The 19,488-nt window shown below is 40.0% G+C and overlaps 1 pseudogene; it reads right to left on the bottom strand.

Annotated features, from left to right (window-relative positions):
* The window catches only part of LOC143268211 (bcl-2-related protein A1-like), a 282,316-nt pseudogene extending 268,013 nt beyond the window's left edge, over positions 1-14,303 (bottom strand).
* Between the last annotated feature and the right edge of the window lie 5,185 nt (positions 14,304-19,488).

The raw sequence follows: 19,488 nt of genomic DNA on the forward strand, positions 1-19,488 counted from the left end.
GGGAAGTGAATTCTACCTTTTGTATCTTGCCTAGGGAGAAAGTGGGGGCGGGGGGGGGCAGTGGTGGGGGAAGAAGGCAAGAGAAGGTTGGGGAGAAAAGTGGTTTGAGTCCTTCCTTTTAGGGTATCATTTCTGACCCCAGCACTGCACATCTGACTGTCCTACCCATGAAGCCCAAATGAAAGGCCAGAGAGTACAGGTTGAGGGGAGTGCATCGGTGAGAAACTGTGAGCAGCCGGGGACTCCGAGATGTATAAAGTGTGGACTCAGAAAAGACTCAGGGGGCAGATTTTAGCCCCATATGGTTTAGCCTAGTGACACAGAATGCCGTTGTATAATAGGCACACCCTTATGGAAGAGTCTCTACCTCCAGGTCATCATCAGCCTTTACTTCAGTACCTGTCCCTGTGTGGAGTATTGTTGGAGTTCCAGGCGGACTCGAAAACTTAAAACATGAAACACATCCAGGAACAGATATCAGTCATTTATTCCTTCAAGAGGGAACAAAACATCTGCAACTCCGGGAAGTCAAGTCCTGCCATCTGAGTTGTTTGCAAATGGACGTACTAAGTGCTGGTCACCATTGTCACAGGAGCCCTTGTCTCTCCCGTCAGTAGTGCTTTTTCCTAACCCTTGACAATAACTTGTAACCAACCCCCCTAAATACTGAAAATTATCCCAGACCCAAAACCCATTAAAAAGACCAAAAAACCACCCACCCGACACCACCTCTTTGGGAATGTGGGCGTCGTATTCTTAAAATTGCTTCCTGCTGGGTATGGGCGAAGTTTTCTTTATCCTGAAAGAAAAATTTTAGGTTAATTGTCAAATTCTAGGAGAGGTAACTATATCCTTCATTATCCAGTCTGTGTATAATGCCAAAGTTCAGGGTTTATCTCAAGTCCTTATTCAAGTAGTCTTTGAGACTGGATCATCTCAGCTAGTCATCTCAAAATTGCTCTGAGCACCTTGTAGTTCAAAGCTGATCTGTGGATGATGTTTGTCAGCTTAATGATATTATTATTGTCCACGTGGAATTGTTGTTGTTGTGGGGCCCCATCTTCTTTCTGGAGACTTCAGTTGATGTTAGGCCTGGCCCTGATTTCCTGCAGAAAACTGATAAGAGACTCGAACACAAAGACATGTATATGCAGGTAATTGAAGCCTTTTTTTTTTTTTTAGAATTAGTTAGTAATCTAGATGCCATTTATATCTTAACAAAGTTTAAAATGTATAAATATCTATATATATATATTAATCTTGTAAATTTTGATATAAAATTCATACTTTAAGAAAAGTTTAAAGAATCAGAATAGAATCAAAGAGTTGAGATTAGTAATAGAATAGTCCCTTAATTAATTTTGCTTTTGTCCTGTACCATAGCAGAAGATGGCTCTTTTATTCTGGCATGATACAGGGAGTTTGTATTTTCATTTTAACAACATGTTTGAGTTTAAAGAAGGAGAGAGCCATTCTCCAACTCCAAAGTCAGCTTTAAATTTTAATTGAACTGGGACTATTAGAAGACCAATAGTGTTAAATCTTTAGAGAAAAGCAGAAACATTTAGGAAGACATAAAATTTTTTAGATAATATATACCCATACACCGTTTCACTCTGTTTCTTGGGATAGATGATTTGTCCCTTTTCCTCAGTTGTCTCATTTGTCCAGTGTTCTTCAGATTCCTTACCCTTCATTCTCCTAAAAGACAAAAACAAAAACCTTTCCCCAAGACTAATTTTGGGGATGTTCCTTCTTGGCAAATTATTATCTGATTAAATGAAAAGGCATGTGTTACTGGTACAAGTTAGTTTAAATTGGATGTTCATGCTGGTTGATGAACTATCACCTCCTCTAATTAAGAGGTCTCTATTGTTCAAATCGAACCTTTATCAATTTTGATGGTACCCACAGCTTATCTTCTCCTGTAGAAACAAAAGCAAAACCTCGTCCCCAACGTAATACATACCCTGGTTTCCATTCTGAGGTCAGCACACCCTTAAAGTATATAGGCTGATTTAATTCTGTAGTTTTTTCTATTATCCAATGTCTCTCTGCAGCTGTTGTTCCTTTCTCATTGGCATTCAGAAATTCAAAGTTAGAAGAGCATTATGCAGTCTCTTTCTGGGAGTTTTTGTTACCCATTTCTGTTTATTTAGCATATCCTTTAGAGTTCTGTTTGATCTTTCTATAACTGCTTGACCTTGGTATTCCTGTAATATGCTTTATATTGTAATAAGCAAAAAACTGTTTCATTTTAACAGAGACATATGATGGAGCATTGTCAGTTTTGATTTGTGCAGGTATACCCATAATGGCCATGACTTTTAGCAAATGAGTGATTACAGAATCAGCTTTTTCAGAACTCAAAGCAGTTGCCCATTGAAATCCTAAATAAGTATCGATGGTGTGGTGTACATATTTCAGTTTTCCAAATTCTGCAAAGTGAAACACGTCCATCTGCCAGATTTCATTTCTCTGAGTACCCTTTGGGTTACATCCTGCTGGTAATGGCGTTTGATTGTAGAAGGAACAAGTAGGACATTTCTTTACTATTTCTTTGGCTTGTTGCCAGGTTATGGAAAAATCCTTTTTTAAACCTTTACTATTGACGTGATGTTTTTTATGAAATTCTGAGGCCTCCAGCACATTTCCTATCAATAATTTATCAATCTCATCATTGCCTTGTGCTAGAGGGCCTGGCAGACCAGTATGGGATCGAATGTGAGTTATATATAAAGGATGTTTCCTTTTCCTGATTGTATCTTGTAATTGAATAAATAGTGAAGTTCATTCTGAAGCATCAGGGATAAATTCTGCAGTCTCAATATGTAACACCACTCTTTCAGCATACTGAGAGTCAGTTACTATGTTGAGAGGTTCTGAAAAATCCATTAATACCAAGAATAACATACAATTCTGATTTTTGAACTGAATTATATGGACTTTGAACCACTTTACTTAAATTTTCTGATTTGTAACCTGCCTTTCTTCTTTATTGGCATCTGTATAAAATGTACGAACTCCAGATATGGGTTTTTGCCGTACAATTTGAGGCAAGATCCAGTCAGCTCTCTTTATAAGATCAATTCTACTGCTTTTGGGATATTTGCTGTTAATTTCTCCCAAAAAATTACTGCAAGCTCTTTGCCAAGGTTCACTTTCTGTCCATAATTTTTCAATGTCCTCCTTAGTTAAAGGTACGACAATTTCTGCTGGGTCTATGCCTGCTAATTGACAAAGTCTCAATTTTCCTTTGTAAATCAAGTCAGAGATTTTTTCCACATAAGTTTTTAATTTTTTATTTGGTTTATTTGGTAAAAATATCCATTCCAATATAATATCTTCCCTCTGCATTAATATTCCAGTAGGAGAACGCCTAGAAGGTAAAATAACCAAAATGCAATCCAGCTTTGGATCAATATGATCCACGTGTCCTTCATGCACTTTCTTTTCTACCAAGGCTAATTCTTTCTCAGCTTCAGGTGATAATTCTCTTGGACTATTTAAGTCCTTGTCACCTTCTAAGGTTTTGAACAAATTAGTCAGTTCATCATTTTTTACCCCAACAATAGTTCGTAGATGAGAAATATCTCCAAATAATCTTTGAAAGTCATTAAGAGTCTGTAGCCTATCTCTCCGAATTTGCACCTTTTGGGGTCTAATTTTTTGTAGCTCTATTTTATATCCTAAATAATTAATAGAATCTCCTCTTTGTATCTTTTCAGGAGCAATTTGTAATCCCCAGCAAGGCAAAATTTTCTTTACTTCTTCAAACATTATTTCTAAAGTATCTGCATTTGAGTCAGCTAGTAAAATATCGTCCATATAATGATAAATTATAGTTTTAGGAAATTTTTTACGTATCACTTCCAATGGCTGTTGTACAAAGTATTGGCACAGAGTTGGGCTATTCAACATTCCCTGTGGGAGGACCCTCCATTGAAATCTTTTAACCGGTTGAGAATTATTATAAGTAGGCACTGTAAAAGCAAATCTTTCTCTGTCTTTTTCTTGTAAGGGTATTGAATAAAAACAGTCTTTTAAATCAATAACTATGAGAGGCCATCCTTTTGGTAACAGAGTAGGCAAAGGCATCCCAGATTGTAGAGAGCCCATTGACTGAATTACTTTGTTAATTGCTCTAAGGTCTGTTACCATTCTCCATTTACCAGATTTCTTTTTAATAACAAATACAGGAGAATTCCAAGGGCTGGTTGATTTTTCAATATGCTGAGCATTTAACTGTTCTTCTACCAGCTCTTCTAAAGCCTGGAGTTTCTCTGTTGTTAAAGGCCATTGTTGGACCCATACAGGCTTGTCTGTTAACCATTTTAAAGGTAAAACTGTTGGTGTCTTTGGAAGATCATCAGTTATTGTGCCCTGTTCTTGTATAATATGGATGGCTGGTGACCACTCATTAGAACAATATCTTCTAATATTTCTCTCAGTAACATGTGCTAGTTTATGATTTGTTTCTGAGATTGGAGGGATGTTAATCTGAGTATTCCATTGTTGCAACAAGTCTCGACCCCACAGGTTCATAGTTATGTTAGCCACATATGGTTTTAATTTTCCTCTCTGTCCTTCTGGACCTATACATTCGAGCCGTCTTGCACTCTGTGTCACCTGAGATAATGTCCCAATTCCTAACAGTTGAACGTTTACCTCCTGAAGAGGCCAAGTTGGATGCCAAAATTCTGGTGCAATTATGGTAACGTCCGCACCTGTGTCTACCAGACCAGACAACAAAACACCATTTATTTTTATCGTTAATTTTGGTCTTTGTTCATTAATAAAAGCTTGCCAAAAAATTTTCTTTATGTTTTCTCCTGAATTTTCTATTCTCTCTGTTTCATCATCCTGACCAGCATGATTTATTCCAATAGGCATTTGGTTATTTAATCGCTCAGAGCAGGGATTTCCTCTATGGCTTCAGGAAAGGTTTGAACTGGATTTGCAATGGGGGCCTGCCTGAGGCCCCTCTGGGAGTTTCCCGAAGACTGAGGCAAAGGATTACCCTGTCTGTCCTTTGTTGATCTACATTCGTTGGTCCAGTGTTTTCCCTTACCACACCTTCTGCATACTCCAGAAGGAAGGGGGCATTCTGTTGCCATTGTTCCTTGAAGAAACATTTTTCTGGGAATGACCTGTCTACAGTCCCTTTTCAAATGTCCTTGCTTTCCACATCCAAAACATCTAACACTCCTCAAACCTTTTGAAATTACTTCTCCTACCCACGTATCATCATGCTCATCAGCCTCAACATTAATTGTTTCTCTAATCCAATCTTCCATAGGTTCAGATCTTGCCCTTAATGGCTTGATTATTCTTTTGCATGCTGCATTCGCATTCTCAAAGGCCAAAGATTCAATTATTGCCTTACCAGCTTCTGAATCCGTGACCATTCTCTTTACTGCTGAAGCCAGTCTTTGTAAAAAATCTGTAAAAGACTCTTTTGGGCCTTGCATCACCTTTGTAAATGACTCAGATTTTTTTCCTGGTTCCTCAACTCTGTCCCATGCATTCAAGGCTGCCGTTCGACATAAAATTAGGGTTTGGACATCATATAAACATTGTGTTTGTACTGAAGCATATTGGCCTTCTCCAATAAGCTGATCCTGGCAAACTTGTATTCCTTTATCCCTCCATTGTTTTTCTATGTTTTTAGCCTCCTCCTTAAACCAGGTCAGAAATTGAAGTCTCTGGCTGGGTTCCAGAACACCTTGTGCAAGGTCCCGCCAGTCCTGTGGTACTATCCTATTATATGTTGCTCAAGAGTTTAACATTTGCTTTACATATGGGGAATGCATGCCATAAGATACTATTGCCTCCTTAAACCTTTTTAAATCCAACATTTCAATTGGAGCCCAAATATTTTGTGTAGCCATTTGATCAGGCATCTGCTGTATGGTTACAGGATAAATTAAGAGTGAATGTGTGAAAACAGGCTTTCTTTCTGTAACCTTATGATCCAGACTTGAAACAACTTCACTGTTAATTTCTTCTGTCTGAATTTTTACAGGTTTAACAAGTTCTTCTAAAGCTGTTATCCTGGCACTTAAATTGACTATCTTTTTAAATATTGAAATGAGGATTACCATAGTGATAAGCTTCATAATTTCACCAATACTAATATTATATAGTTGTTCCATTGTCAGACTGCCTAAAATTTCGAACAAAAACCAATTTTCTTCCAATGTACACATAAAACCCATTTTTTAATGTAGAAAAAAATCTCTTTTAGATAGTTTCCTTTAAAATATCTGATATGTTATGACTTACCAAATCTGTGTAGAACAGTAGAAATCCGAGGGGATTTTCAAAACAGCCACCTAGTGTCCCAGGTGTAAATCCAGAGAGAGAGACAGAGAGAGAGAGAGAGAGAGAGAGAGAGAGAGAGAGAGAGAGAGAGAACGCACAAGAAAGCGTAGCCGGCTAAAGCCACGTGTTCCCTCTTGTGCCGAGTCAAGGCTTGGGTCTGGCTTCCTTAAGCTCCGACCACGTGCGTTGGCTTTACAGGCAGGGCCCTGTTCGGCAGGGCAGGTCTGAGTTGTTTGTAGCACCGGCTTTAAGCTAGCAGGCTTTAAGCAAGCAGCTCAGTTAGTCCGGCCTGAGGCCAAGGACTAGGGGGCCGCTGCTCCGACTATTAAGCCGGCCGCCGCCTGCCGCTGCCTGCCGCCCTTGCGGGAAAGCGGACCTGCCGCCAAGCCAAGCGATTTTTAATGGATTCTTGTCACGTTGGGCGCCAGATGTAGATGTAACCAACCGTCTTATTAAATAAGAAACACAGAAACAATGTAAAAGAGAAAGCTGAGAGGTCAGAGCTCAGAGCTAAAATCTCACCCTTCCTTCTGCTGTCCCAGCTTCCTGAAAGAGAGCTATATCCTGTCTGTACATCTTTTTTATAGTATTATTGTCCTGCCTTCTCATTGGTTGTAAACCGAAACACGTGACTGCCTCGTCACTGTCTGAGTGTACAGCCCCCTAGGTCTTAAAGGCATATGTCTCCAATGTTGGCTGTATCCCTGAACACACAGAGATCTATGGGATTAAAGGCATGTGCCACCACCGCCACACTCTGTCTATGGCTCTAATAGCTCTGACCCCGGGGCAACTTTATTTATTAACATACAATCAAAATCACATTTCAGTACAATTAGAATACCACCACACTCTCTGTACCACCACCCCTGATATTTTTTATATCCATGTAGTAAACATTTGCTCAACATCTTGTAGGTTCCAGCATTTCAATGTCTCCAAATGGGTATCCCATAATAGGAATAATCCAGAAAATGGGAATCAGGTTTAGCTTCTCGAGAGTCAGAAGACTTTGGAAATTTCTGCAGATCTTGAAATTAGTAGTTGTGGAATCATCAGCAAACCAGGCAGCCATCAGTCAGGGGAAAATGTCTGCATGTGGTGTGCAGAGTCAGCTGTGAGGCAGATAGGTACAGTGATAGCCTCTAAAATGATCCTTTATTAATAGAACAACTAGTCATTTCTGGGCAGCATGCTAACTTCTAATATTTTCAACTTCTAAGGCAAAGACAGTAAAAGAAAAAGTTAAATGAAGGTATGAAACAGTCATAAATCTATAAAAAACTAAAATTTAAAGAACCACAAACCAGGAAAATATATTTATCAGGAAAGAGTTCATTCCAATGTAAGAAAAAATAATCAGGCCTTAATAGCTAAAAAGAGAAGTTCGCTGAGACATAAATCGCTAATAATATATAGGAAAACACTTTACCATCAATTAAAGAGCTTTACATTATAATACAATCAATTTTTTTATACCTATAAAAATACTTTTTCAAGCAGATTCTTTCAAAACTATTTCCTTTAGTGGAAATAGTGCCATTTGAATCTTAAGGCTAATATATATAAAATAATATAAAATAAATATACAAATAAGGATTCATTATCACATCAGTAATGTGGTAATAAACAAGAAATGCCAACATCTGATTACTTCTGGGAGCAGTGAAAATTTGCTAAATTGGGCTACTCTGGTTTTGAGAACGGCTAAAGCATAAGTAATATGCCAAGCTTGCATGTTGTGTTTATATTTTCTAAAACTCATGTTGAGTCTTAATTGTATTTTGATATTATTAAGAGTTGGAATCTTGGGGCTGGAGAGATGGCTCAGAGGTTAAGAACACTGGTTGTTCTTCCATAGGTCCTGAGTTCAATTCCCAGCACCCATATGGTGGCTCACAACCATCTGTAATGAGATCTGGCTCCCTCTTCTGGCCTGCAGGGATACATGCAAATAGAACACTGTATATATAATAAATAAATAAATCTTTAAAAAAAAAGAGTTGGAATCTTTAAGAAGAGGATAAAGGGAAATGAGCAATGTCTTTTTTTCTATTGGGACATGACCTCACGTGCCTCACAGCTGACTCTGCACACCACATGCAGACACTTTCCCCTGACTGGTGGCTGCCTGGTTTGCTAATGATTCCACATGGGAGCATCCCCTCCATGACTACTAGATCGAGACTCTTACATAAGGGGTGGATTTGTTATCAAAAGATGTGCTCAGTCCTCTAGTCATCTTCCCTCCCTCCTCCCTTCCCTCCCTCCGTCCCTGCCTTCTTATCTCACTTCCTGCAGCAAAAAGGCTCTCACCAGATGCAGTCCTTCAATACTGGTACCCTTCAGTGCTGGTGCCCTTAGATGCTGGCCCTCTCAGAGTCCCTTAGCAACTTCGTTTCTATTATCATTTTCTGTGCAATATTCCATTATGGCATTACAAAGCAGGCTGACACATACTGTGCCAATAACCCAAAGAGAATTAAAAGCTCTGATTTTTTTTAAAGATATAAGTGGATACCACAGTCACTCCTCTAGAGATTCATTGGAGAGCAGTTTTGGTAGATGGGCTAAAGCTCGATGGTGGAGCATGTGCTTAGCATTTACAGGTCTTGGCTATTTATACCTTTGGAAATGCCTTTACTGAGATGAATGGTTAATCAGTCATCTTTACATATCTGTGTATCCACTCTGCTGATTTGCTTTGTCAACCAAATTAACCCACGCCATTAGAGTTAGAGGAAAGAAGTCGGGAGGGGAGGGAGGGGAGGAGAAGAGGAGAGGACCTCTTAGTTTAACTCTTCCTATTCTAGTTACTTGGAAGGGACCAATTCAGTGTATCCCCACTTCTAAAAGGAGTTTCTTTTTGTATTTAGAGTAGTTTTTTTTTTTTTTGGTTTTTCAAGACAGGGTTTCTCTGTGTAGCTTTGCGCCTTTCCTGGAACTCACTTGGTAGCCCAGGCTGGCCTCGAACTCACAGAGATCCGCCTGCCTCTGCCTCCCGAGTGCTGGGATTAAAGGCGTGCGCCACCACCGCCGGGCCTTAGAGTAGTTTTTAAAACTATAAATTTCTTGGAATTTCCCATGTAATCCCCATACTTGAATAATTCTATTTTCATACTCACAAAGTACTTTTATCAGAAAGCTTTCTGGTTCTTTGCATATAGGTATTGTTGTCTTCATTTTTATTGTTTATGCTATATTATTACATGACTTAATATAATTATTATTACATTATGCTATATTGTGTTGTTATACATATTACATAGGAAACATGAATCTTGGAGTGCCTCCTAGGTAACTTAACCTAAGTCATGCCTCTAATAAGCAGGGAAATTTGGAGTTCAGGCCTCAGATGTCAGTGTCGGTTCCTGAGATCTGTAGCTGTGTGTCAGGTACCTTGTGTGCAGTAGGCCCTATGCTAAGCATGAAGGATACAGAGATGTGCAATGTTCCTCTATCCTTTGCTTCTATGTAGCTGAGACTGCAGACACTAGCTACTAAAATGTGCTCTAGTGGCTCTAGGAACTATCTTTTCCTCCCAAATGCTCATGATAGCTGAAAAAAATCACATTAAATCTTCTGCCAGGCAAGAATGAGTCCAGCTTTGCACTTCAGACTGGTAGAGGGAACTGGAGAAAATAATAGTAAATGTAGAAGTTGAAGAAGAGCAGAGATGACAGGCTGGAAACTAAAGGAGATATGAAGGAGAAGGAAAAAACAGAGGAAGGATGAGAGGGAGGAGAGGGAAGGATGAAAGAATGAGGAGGAGAGGGATGGGGAAGGATTCAATCTGGTTTTTAAAAAAGAAGGAATGAGATTATGCATCCCATTATTAATGCTCAGTCTCATGGTTTTTACTTGAGTGTACCTGAGGTTTATGGTGACTAATATCTAACTGAAGTGGACCATATAACTTTTGGAGTCTAGATATCCTTGGATTTGCTAAATAGAAGCTATGCGATATTAATGTTATTAACATGAGTATTTATCAGTAGTAACAATAGTCTTGAAATTGTACTGAGTGCAGATTTGTAGGAATTGCTCTGGAAGCATTGTATGTGAGTAACTCATGTGATCCTTATACCAGTCCCAGCAGATAGATTGTAGTATGGCCTATTTTTACAGACAAGGAAATGAAGTACAGAGAAGGTATATAAGTTGTCCCATTCACGTAGATGATAAGCACTGAGCCCTGAAATAAAGCCAGCCCTGTTTGAATTGGAGCTGGTGTTCCTAATATCTGTGCTGTACTTCTTTATCATATCTTGATCCAAAACTTCCCATAAAGTTTCAGGCATATTTCAAGTGTAACAAGACTATAGCTTGCATGTTTATGATCATTTTAGAGTTTTCTCTTTCAGAAAAGTAAAAAGGAAAAAATTGTAAAATTCCTATTTCCCCTTTCTACTGGGTCCCCTGACTGCTAGCAAACACATGGGCATTTTCTATAAAATGAATCATTCTACAAAAGTAAACTCATTCATTGAAGCAGATTTGTCAATGGCACTGTGGGGAAAAAAACAAGCAAACAAAAAAGAGATTGCGATGCCTGTGTGTATTGGCTCACTATAGAACTATTTGCCATCAGCAGAATAAGTGATTTCTGTTGGCTGGAAAATGGTATTGAGATGGCTTTACAATGATCTTAAGGAGCACTTCTGATATATCTACAGCATAAGCTCCCAGGTGTAAAAGAAGAGATCTGAGAACCCACATAGAAACTTTATGAAGGGTGAAGGTGTGGGGGGAGGGGGAAGGTGTGTGTATTGCATGAGATGTCCTATTATATCTCCATTAGGATAAGTTTTTCCTACTGTGTACATGCTAATATCTCTATGATTCCCAGGCGAATGCATTTCTAGAAATTCTAAGAGACCATTCCATACCCTTGATTCATTTTTAATTCTACGAATCCACACAATATATTATATTAACATGTATTTAAGCAACACATATTCTGTGTCTTACACATATTGTGCTAGACGATGGCAACATAGAGTAAACCTATAGAGCTTGTAAGACTATTCTCTACAGGCTCATTTGTGGCTTCTGTGCTAGAAGACACCTGCCTTCACTTATCTGTAACTATGTTTTTCAACCCAGGGTACTTAAAATAGTATTTTAAAGAACACTTTAGGGACTGGGGAAGTAGATCAATTGTGGAGCTCCTGTGTTGCATGAACAAGGCCTTTAAAAATCAGTCCATAGCCCCATAAATAAACAAAAATTAAAAGAGTTCTTAATATGTTCTGCTGAATGCACATGCTGTCCAAGAGCTGTTTATTTGCACACAGTGCAGCAGAGATTTTTCTGAGTCCTTCCTACAGCCAACCAGGAGAAACATAACCAAACATCTGGCATGTTTCACCTAGAGCCAAATCCAGGCATGTTAGAAGGAAGAGCTACAGGTAGTTGAAAGCAATCAAAAAGGAGGACTGCTTTACAGTGTGACCTAGCAAACAGACTCACCAAAGCAGAAGTGGAACAAAGTCTGTGTTCAATCAAGTCAATTGCATCAAATTCCAAACACTTGTAATTGCTGAAGACATCTACAGCTTTAGAAGATAATCAACAAACTAAAAGAAATCTGCCACGTATAAAAATAATTTGCATTCAGGTTGTTCAAGGAATTCCTTTGTTAATAAACAATTGGAAACCAGGCAAAAGAAACAAGCAGGCAAATCTTTCAGTAAGAATTAGTCAATGAACATGAACTTGAGCTCAGCATTAAGAGAACTTTAACTATACTAGTAACCTAGGGCAAAATTAATTAACATAAGATACTAAGTATATGTATTAACAAAGTGGAGAAATTGTAATAGATTACTAGGACCTCCTTGTGCCAAGGAAATGATGGCTACTCTAACACGCTGCTGACAGGATTATAATTTGGGAGAACCACTATGGAGCAGAAAAATCTAGTAATTTCAAAATGGATATAAACCACGAGCAAATAACTCTAGGACCAAATATCCACTCTAGAAAACACCTATACACAGGAGAGGATTCATATTGGTATATTCAAAGAAACATTGCTTATGACAGAAAACTCTGGAAATAGCCCAAATAAACAGCTCTTGGACAGCATGTGCATTCAGCAGAACATATTAAGAACTCTTTTAATTTTGTTTATTTGTGGTGCTAGTGATTGAATTAGGGGCCTTGTTCATGCAACGCAGGAGCTCCATAATTGATCTACTCCCCAGTCCCTAAGGTATTCTTTAAAATACTATTTTAAGTACTGGGTTGAAAAAACAGTTACAGGATAAGTCTATGTATTATTTAGGGTGGACAGATCAAACAGACCTTCATATGACCAGATCTGGCCTTCTACTGACTTGCTGTGTAGTTGAAGATGACTCTGAACTTTTGGTCCTCTTATCTTTTGTTTCTGAGTTCAGGAATTACAGATGTGCACTGCCATGTCTAGCCCAGATACTAATTTGTAAAGCATTTTTCAGAAAGACTACCATGAGGCTGAGGGTACAGTGCTGTGATAGAACATGGGTTCAGATTGTGTTAGGCTCTAGGTTTGATCCCTGGTGACAAAGGGCTGAAGGGGCGTCTTTCTAGCCAAGCATGGTAGTGTACATCCAGAGCCCCAGATCTGTGGAAGGCTGAGGGTAGTAGCATCACTATACTCTGGAAGTTGGAGGCCAGCCTGGGCAAAATGGTGAAATCTCTCCTCCAAATGAGAATGGGAGATGCTACAAGTATTTTCTTTGGGTGTGTTCAATAAACATGCTTTGTATATACAATAGTAACAGTGGACATTGCTTGAGGGAGATAAAGGCTGGGGATGGGAGAGAGACTACATGGGGACAGAAATGTTTTTCAGCTCTGTGTTAAGCATATTGAGACACAAAGTGAAGCATCTAAATCTAGCTGGGCAAGGCTTCTGGATAACCTGAGCTCCAAAAATTCTTGGCATAGTCCTGGATTTTTGAGATACTGTTTTTTTTTTTTTTTTTAAAAAAAGCAAATTTTTATATTTGAATATCCTTTAAAAAGGTTCCTTCCAGTGAGGCAGTACATCATTTATTTGTATCATGAAACTTCAATAGCCCACAATTTATATATTAGAAAATGGGAAAGGTCAATGTGTAAGTAAGGAATGCACAAAACTGGGCAGGTTACTGTTACAACACCGCAAAGTACAAATGAGAAGATCTAATCCCAGCTCTTTCTGTCCCAATTCTCCATAGTCATGAGAATCCTAGCAAAAGGCGACACTTGAGGGTCTGCACTGCTGATCCGGAAGATGCAGTCAAAAGCTGCTGCTTCCAGTCCCAGACCTCAAGACTAGTTCCCAAGCGAGAAGAAAAGCTGGGCAGACCAATGTTTGCTGACCGTAGAGTTGTAGGGTCCATTGGAAATGACCCAGGAGAGTTCTGCTTTCTTTACTTTTAATTAAAAGTATCTAAAATAAGATCTAGAAACAGACTGAAATCTTTTAGTTGTTATTTTCTTGTTTGTTTTAATTAGTAAGGAAACTCTCCATTCCAACTTTGCAGTAGAGAAATGTAAAAGGAATGTCATCACACATACCCAGCCTCCATTCTGCCGTATCCATTCTCCTGTGTTGCTCATTATGAATTCAGCCACAAAACTGGAAACTTGCTTGTAAGCATTCACATCCAAGCCAATCTGCTCTTGGGTTTTTTTTTTTTTTTTTTTTTTTGAGAACATCCCCAAAGGCAAATACAGTCACAGTCCTTCCCCAGTTAATGATGCCGTCTTCAAATTCTTTTTCCATCACTTGATTAAATATAGTTCTGGTGGAATCTATGGATCCCACATCAAAATCATCCAAGGATAATTTCAGGTTCTTTTCAACTTTTTTTTGAACTGAGAAAGCAACTCTTTGTAGCACTCTGGATGTTTTGCTTGGAGCCAATTCTAAAGCGGGTACCTGCAGGACGTACTGAAGATAGTCCTCAGCCAGAGTGGATAAACATGAACTCACAGTCAGTCATCTTGCCTGGCAGAGCTGACTGGAGCTGTCCACCCGGAGGCCAAGGAGGCAACTAAGGCAAAGACAGGTTCTGGTGCCGGAGGGCTAATCTTATTTGGAGGCTCCTGGAATTCTCTTTACATAGGTCCCTGTGTAGGCTACATGTGAAAGCAAAAGCTCAGACTGTGAAGGAGGAAAATGTTTGAGAGCAACACCATTTCCTTTTCCTTTTATGATTCAGTAAAGCATCAAAAATGAGAGGAGGTGGAGAAGTCAGATCCCCATAAGTTCCTGGGAACTAGAGGCCCTTCTGAGTTGCTCTGGGAATATTACCCTTGAGATGTAGATATACTAGGTTGAAAGGAGGGAAAAAAAGCTAGCTTCTTTCTTCTCATATTTATAATTTCTGATAGGAAACAATCTGGCTTTAAGCCCAACTCCGCAATATTCTTTTTTAAGTATGCATCTCCTTTTGTTTCACGCCTGTGCCTGAGTTTATGTATATGCAGCATGTGCATGCAGTACCCATGGAAGCCAGAAGAGGGTGTTGGACCCCTTAGCACTGGAGTTACAGGAGGCTGGTATGGGTGCTGGGATCTGAACCTGGGATCCCCTGAAATAGCAGCAAGTGCTCTTAACTTCTGAACCACCTTTCTAGTCCTTAATACATATTCTTAAATCATATACATTTCCCTGTATCTGGGTCAGTAATCATGGGAGAAATTAGAAGGAGCAATGATCTTAGAGTCACAATGCCTGGTCTCAGTTGTAGACAAGTCCTTCTTCCTGTGGCCTGAACTGTGGAAAAGGAAGCCATCTAGACTGACTTTAGGGGGCTGAGGTGAAACCAAAGGAGATGACCTAGATAATGCGCTCCTGTCACCGTGTCTGGTGAGATTGGGTGCTTTGTGGTGCCGCTCTTCATTCTTTTAAGAATTAGTGATGATTTGGCTTCTCAGTCATCTCCTGACCCAGTGAGTACAGAACTTTGGTAGCAATTTGGAGAGAAGCTTGGTAGAGATGGTGAAATCAGTGGCTAAAGTGATATTGCCGACTTTGGGTTGGAGCTTAAGTCTCCTCACCTGAGTATGTAGCAGTGAAGGCAGCTGCTGAATGCATGAAGATGAGGGGCCATGCTTCTGACGGCTTCACACTGAAGAGCCAGTGTGAGGAAATAGAGACAGTTCATATCCGTGGAAAAGTCAAATGTGTCTTTACCCTCCTTCTATACATACTGTCTGTGGTTTTGATTCTTTGCATCAAATTCCTATGAACAACTGCAAACGTGGAAGACAAATTCATTTGCAACTTGTATTTACGATCCGTTACCATAGAGTTGAGGAGGAGGGGAGAGGGGCTGCTTAGGGTGCTTGGAAATAGAGAGACATGTGGTAGCCATGGAAATACATGAGAGTTGTTGATTCAAAGCCCCAGCTCATCTGTTTTAAATGTACCTCCAACTTTGCACTAGAGGCCACAGGTCCCACAGTCTCAGCCAGTGACAGCAACTGTGAAGCCACCCTCCTGTACAAATGGTTGCACAACTTTCCACAACAGGTCGATTATATTAATCTTCTTCTTGAGAGCTCTCCAAGCCCGAGCCTACTGCTTTCCATGCTTCTCTTCCTTCCTCCCAAGGATCAGTCCTGAATTACTCTCTCGCAGCTTGCCAGTTTCTTCTGGCTCCCTGGGCTATCTCCTCACATCTACTTAACATAGAATCTTCTTTTTGGAGTATCCATACAGAACAGAAGAATTCATGGTTAAAGGGCCACCATACTTCTATTAAATTTTGCCATGCAAAATTCCTCTGTGACTATTTCTGTTAGCCCACAGAATCACAAGGCCATGGGAAAACTGCTTTCTGGCTTCTAATCAGATTTGGGCATCCTAAGGACCACTGAAACAATAGGAAGATTGTACACACACACACACACACACACACACACACACACACACACACACACACACACACACTCCTATGATGCTCAGAATTTCTGACAAAGCAATGGAAGAATGCAGCTTACGAATTTCAATAAAGTCTTCTGTGGTCAAGGGTATCTTCTGCATCTCTTATTACTTACTCCTCTACCTATTTCCCAAGTCTGGACCCAAGAAAAGCAAATAGTTGATCTTTGTTGAATAAGTGAAAAGCTTACTTCAAAATAAGGGTCCAACTATATTTAGATTTTATATTTCTGAAATATTAATCCAAAAATGAGATGTTTTAAAAATTTTTAAAAGAATTTTGTTGCTTTATTTAACTTATTTTGGAGGGTTTCCAATTAATTACATTTTAAGGCTAGATGAAAGAGAAAAAGAAAAAATTTCACCATCACCACTAAACCAAAAAAAAGAAGAAAATAAAAACGGAATTTTGTATATCAAATAAAGTGTAAAAGGTCTAGAGGCAGAGTAGTACACAGAGGGAAGTGAGGGTAGGAGGCATGCAGCTGACCAAGAAGAACATACAAGGGCATGTAAAGTATCATTCACTACCACTACATGTATGTGTAGAATTTTGTGTAGAATAGAGCCTACCCCAATACACTCTGAGCAGGTCAACCATACTAGGTGGAAACTGAAAACCATACATTCATTATATTACTCCATAAATGTAGACTAAGGAACAATGTATCAGGACTGTTGTGTAGACTTTCCAGCCTACAAAGAGTTTTCAGTCCAGGAAAAACTATAGCATGCCATACACAGTACAAGGATCTATTGAATGGAATGATTAGAACTCTAGTAGGTTCAAATATAGAGATATTTCCCGAATTACAAACTAAGGCAGTTGTAGTCTGAGCTGTGCAATAGTTCTGAAGCTCTGAAATTTATCTATTGTGAATTAAGTGAGGCAGACTGATTGGAAAGAGAAATGATGGAAAGAGATTTGCCAATATTTCCATATTTAAAAAGTCCTTAGGCTCAGGGTCTGGTATTTATAATAGCTGTAGGGCAGCTGGTTAGCAGCTTGCCCAGGTTCAATCCCCAGCAACACAAACATGAAAGAAAAACATGGCCTGACTAGGCTTTTCTTTGTGCTTAATAATGAATTAAGAACTTCATCCTTTTGTACATTTTTTTTGCTGTCAGTGTTTTGATTATTAGTGTGTATATCCTTGTGTATTTTCGTTGAACTTGTAAAAGTACTCCCATGTCCAACTATCTATGCTTGTAATAAGCCAGCCTCTCAATACTCAAGGCTTAAAATAGTAACCATGTGGTTGTGTATGTGTGTGTGTGTGTGTGTGTGTGTGTGTGTGTGTGTGTGTGTGTGTGTGTGTGTTTCTCACGACCCTGACATTGGTCAGGACCCAATAGGGCTAACTGGTATTTATTCCTTAATGTCTAGGATTTGGCTGAGATGACTTAAAACAGTTGGGACTCTTTTCCATTCTGACCAAGCAACAGTTGTGATAGGAAACAAGAGGACAGAACCCCAGATCATCCCAGCTGATGAAGAGCCAGGGTGATGCAAGCTCAAGACAAGGTAAGTAAGTTTCAAAAGAAAGTACTGAGGTCAACTGCTTCCCCCAGAGGAGGAACCTGAGAATTTGCTGGGCTTTTTGCTGCTTCCTTGGAAGTGACATGGGGGAGTTCTGACTCTGCTTGGCTCTTTCACGTCTCTGAATTTAGCATAACTACTTCCCTATTCTGAAGCCCAGACCAAGGCAAATTCTCTGTCAAGAAAGATGGTCTTCACGTATACAAAATAAGGAGACGGTATCTTCAAGGTATGGTTGAGGAAAAGTTTTTTTTTTTTTTTTTTTTTTTTTTTTGGACAGGGTTTCCTGTATCTCACTCTGTAGACCAGGCTGGCCTTGAACTCACAGAGATCCGCCTGGCTCTGCCTCCTGAGTGCTGGGATTAAAGGCATGCGCCTCTACCACCTGGCAAGGAAAAGTTTTTTATTGTATATATGTACAGCCAGAGGTATCTGGAAGAGTCCAGAGAAGGGAGAGAAAATAGTAGACTAAACATGACCAGTATACTGAACTGGGGGCGGGGGGGTGGGGTGGGGGTGGGGGTGGGGGGAGCGCCATGAGAGAGGTCCAAGAACCAAGAGAGAAGAAAACCAAGACAGGGGCCGGAGAGATGGCTCAGTGGTTAAGAGCACTGGCTGTTCTTCCAGAAGTCCTGAGTTCAATTCCCAGCAAACACATGGTGGCTCACAACCATCTGTAATGAGATCTGGTGTCCTCTTCTGGCACGCAGGGGTACATGCAGGTAGAACACTGTATACATAATAATAAATAAAAGGGAGACAAAAAAAGGGAGAGAGAATCAAGACAACAAAAAGAAGGCACATGTCCAAATCGGCAGGGTCCTATAGGGATGAGAAGCTGGGGAAAGGGAAGGCCATGAGCTGGAGAAGTTTAGGGTAAGGGGTTGGGGTGAGAAGAGCTAAGAGGAGTCATGGACTCTATAACAGGTATTCGCAATGCTGAGAGAGCCTAGAGGCCAGCATGTTCTTTGGTGTGTTAATAGGTACCACAGTCAGCCATTTGTCCCCAGTTTCTTTTGGACCTGACACACTAATAACACAGTTGAAGCACAAAAGAATGAGAGAAATAAGCACAAGAATCCACCTGTGTGTCTTTCATGACCTCCTTCAGTCCTGTGGGGTCAGGCCTTCATGGTCAGAAAGTTCCATTGGAGACAAACCCATCCCCCCAGTTCCCTGGGTTATTTTTGTTGGTTGTTTGGTTTCGTCTTAAAAACAAACAAACAAACAAACAAACAACAACAAAAAAAAAAACTGGAGGCTCTGAGTGACAAGGTTCAGGGTAGAAGTGCATTTTCACTATGGAGACTGAGGTCCAGGCTATCCTATGAGCACAAATGTAAGCAGGAGTTCCCCTAATTTTCTTCCCATATTCCCGAGGAAGGCTCAGGAGGGTTCTGCAGAGACCCAACTAGTTGTGAACTCAGTGAGTGGATCAATACCTGAGAAAGCAGAGAAACATCATGCAACCTGGGGTGGAACGTTATCTAAGGGTACAGAGGCACAAGGAAATGAAAGGGGAAAGGATGGGGGAAGTGAAGCCGGGAATGGGAAGCCAGGGGAGAGGTTATCTTTAAGGATACAGCCAGGAAACCCCTGTTGTTTTACTGTCTGTCAGCTTGGCAGCTGCACCTGAATCTAGGGCTATTTTTAGCTGCTGTCTGCAGCTCTGCAGCCAGTGCCCCTCTACTCAGGCTTT

Source organism: Peromyscus maniculatus, chromosome 12 (assembly GCF_049852395.1).
Source record: "Peromyscus maniculatus bairdii isolate BWxNUB_F1_BW_parent chromosome 12, HU_Pman_BW_mat_3.1, whole genome shotgun sequence".
NCBI lineage: Eukaryota > Metazoa > Chordata > Mammalia > Rodentia > Cricetidae > Peromyscus > Peromyscus maniculatus.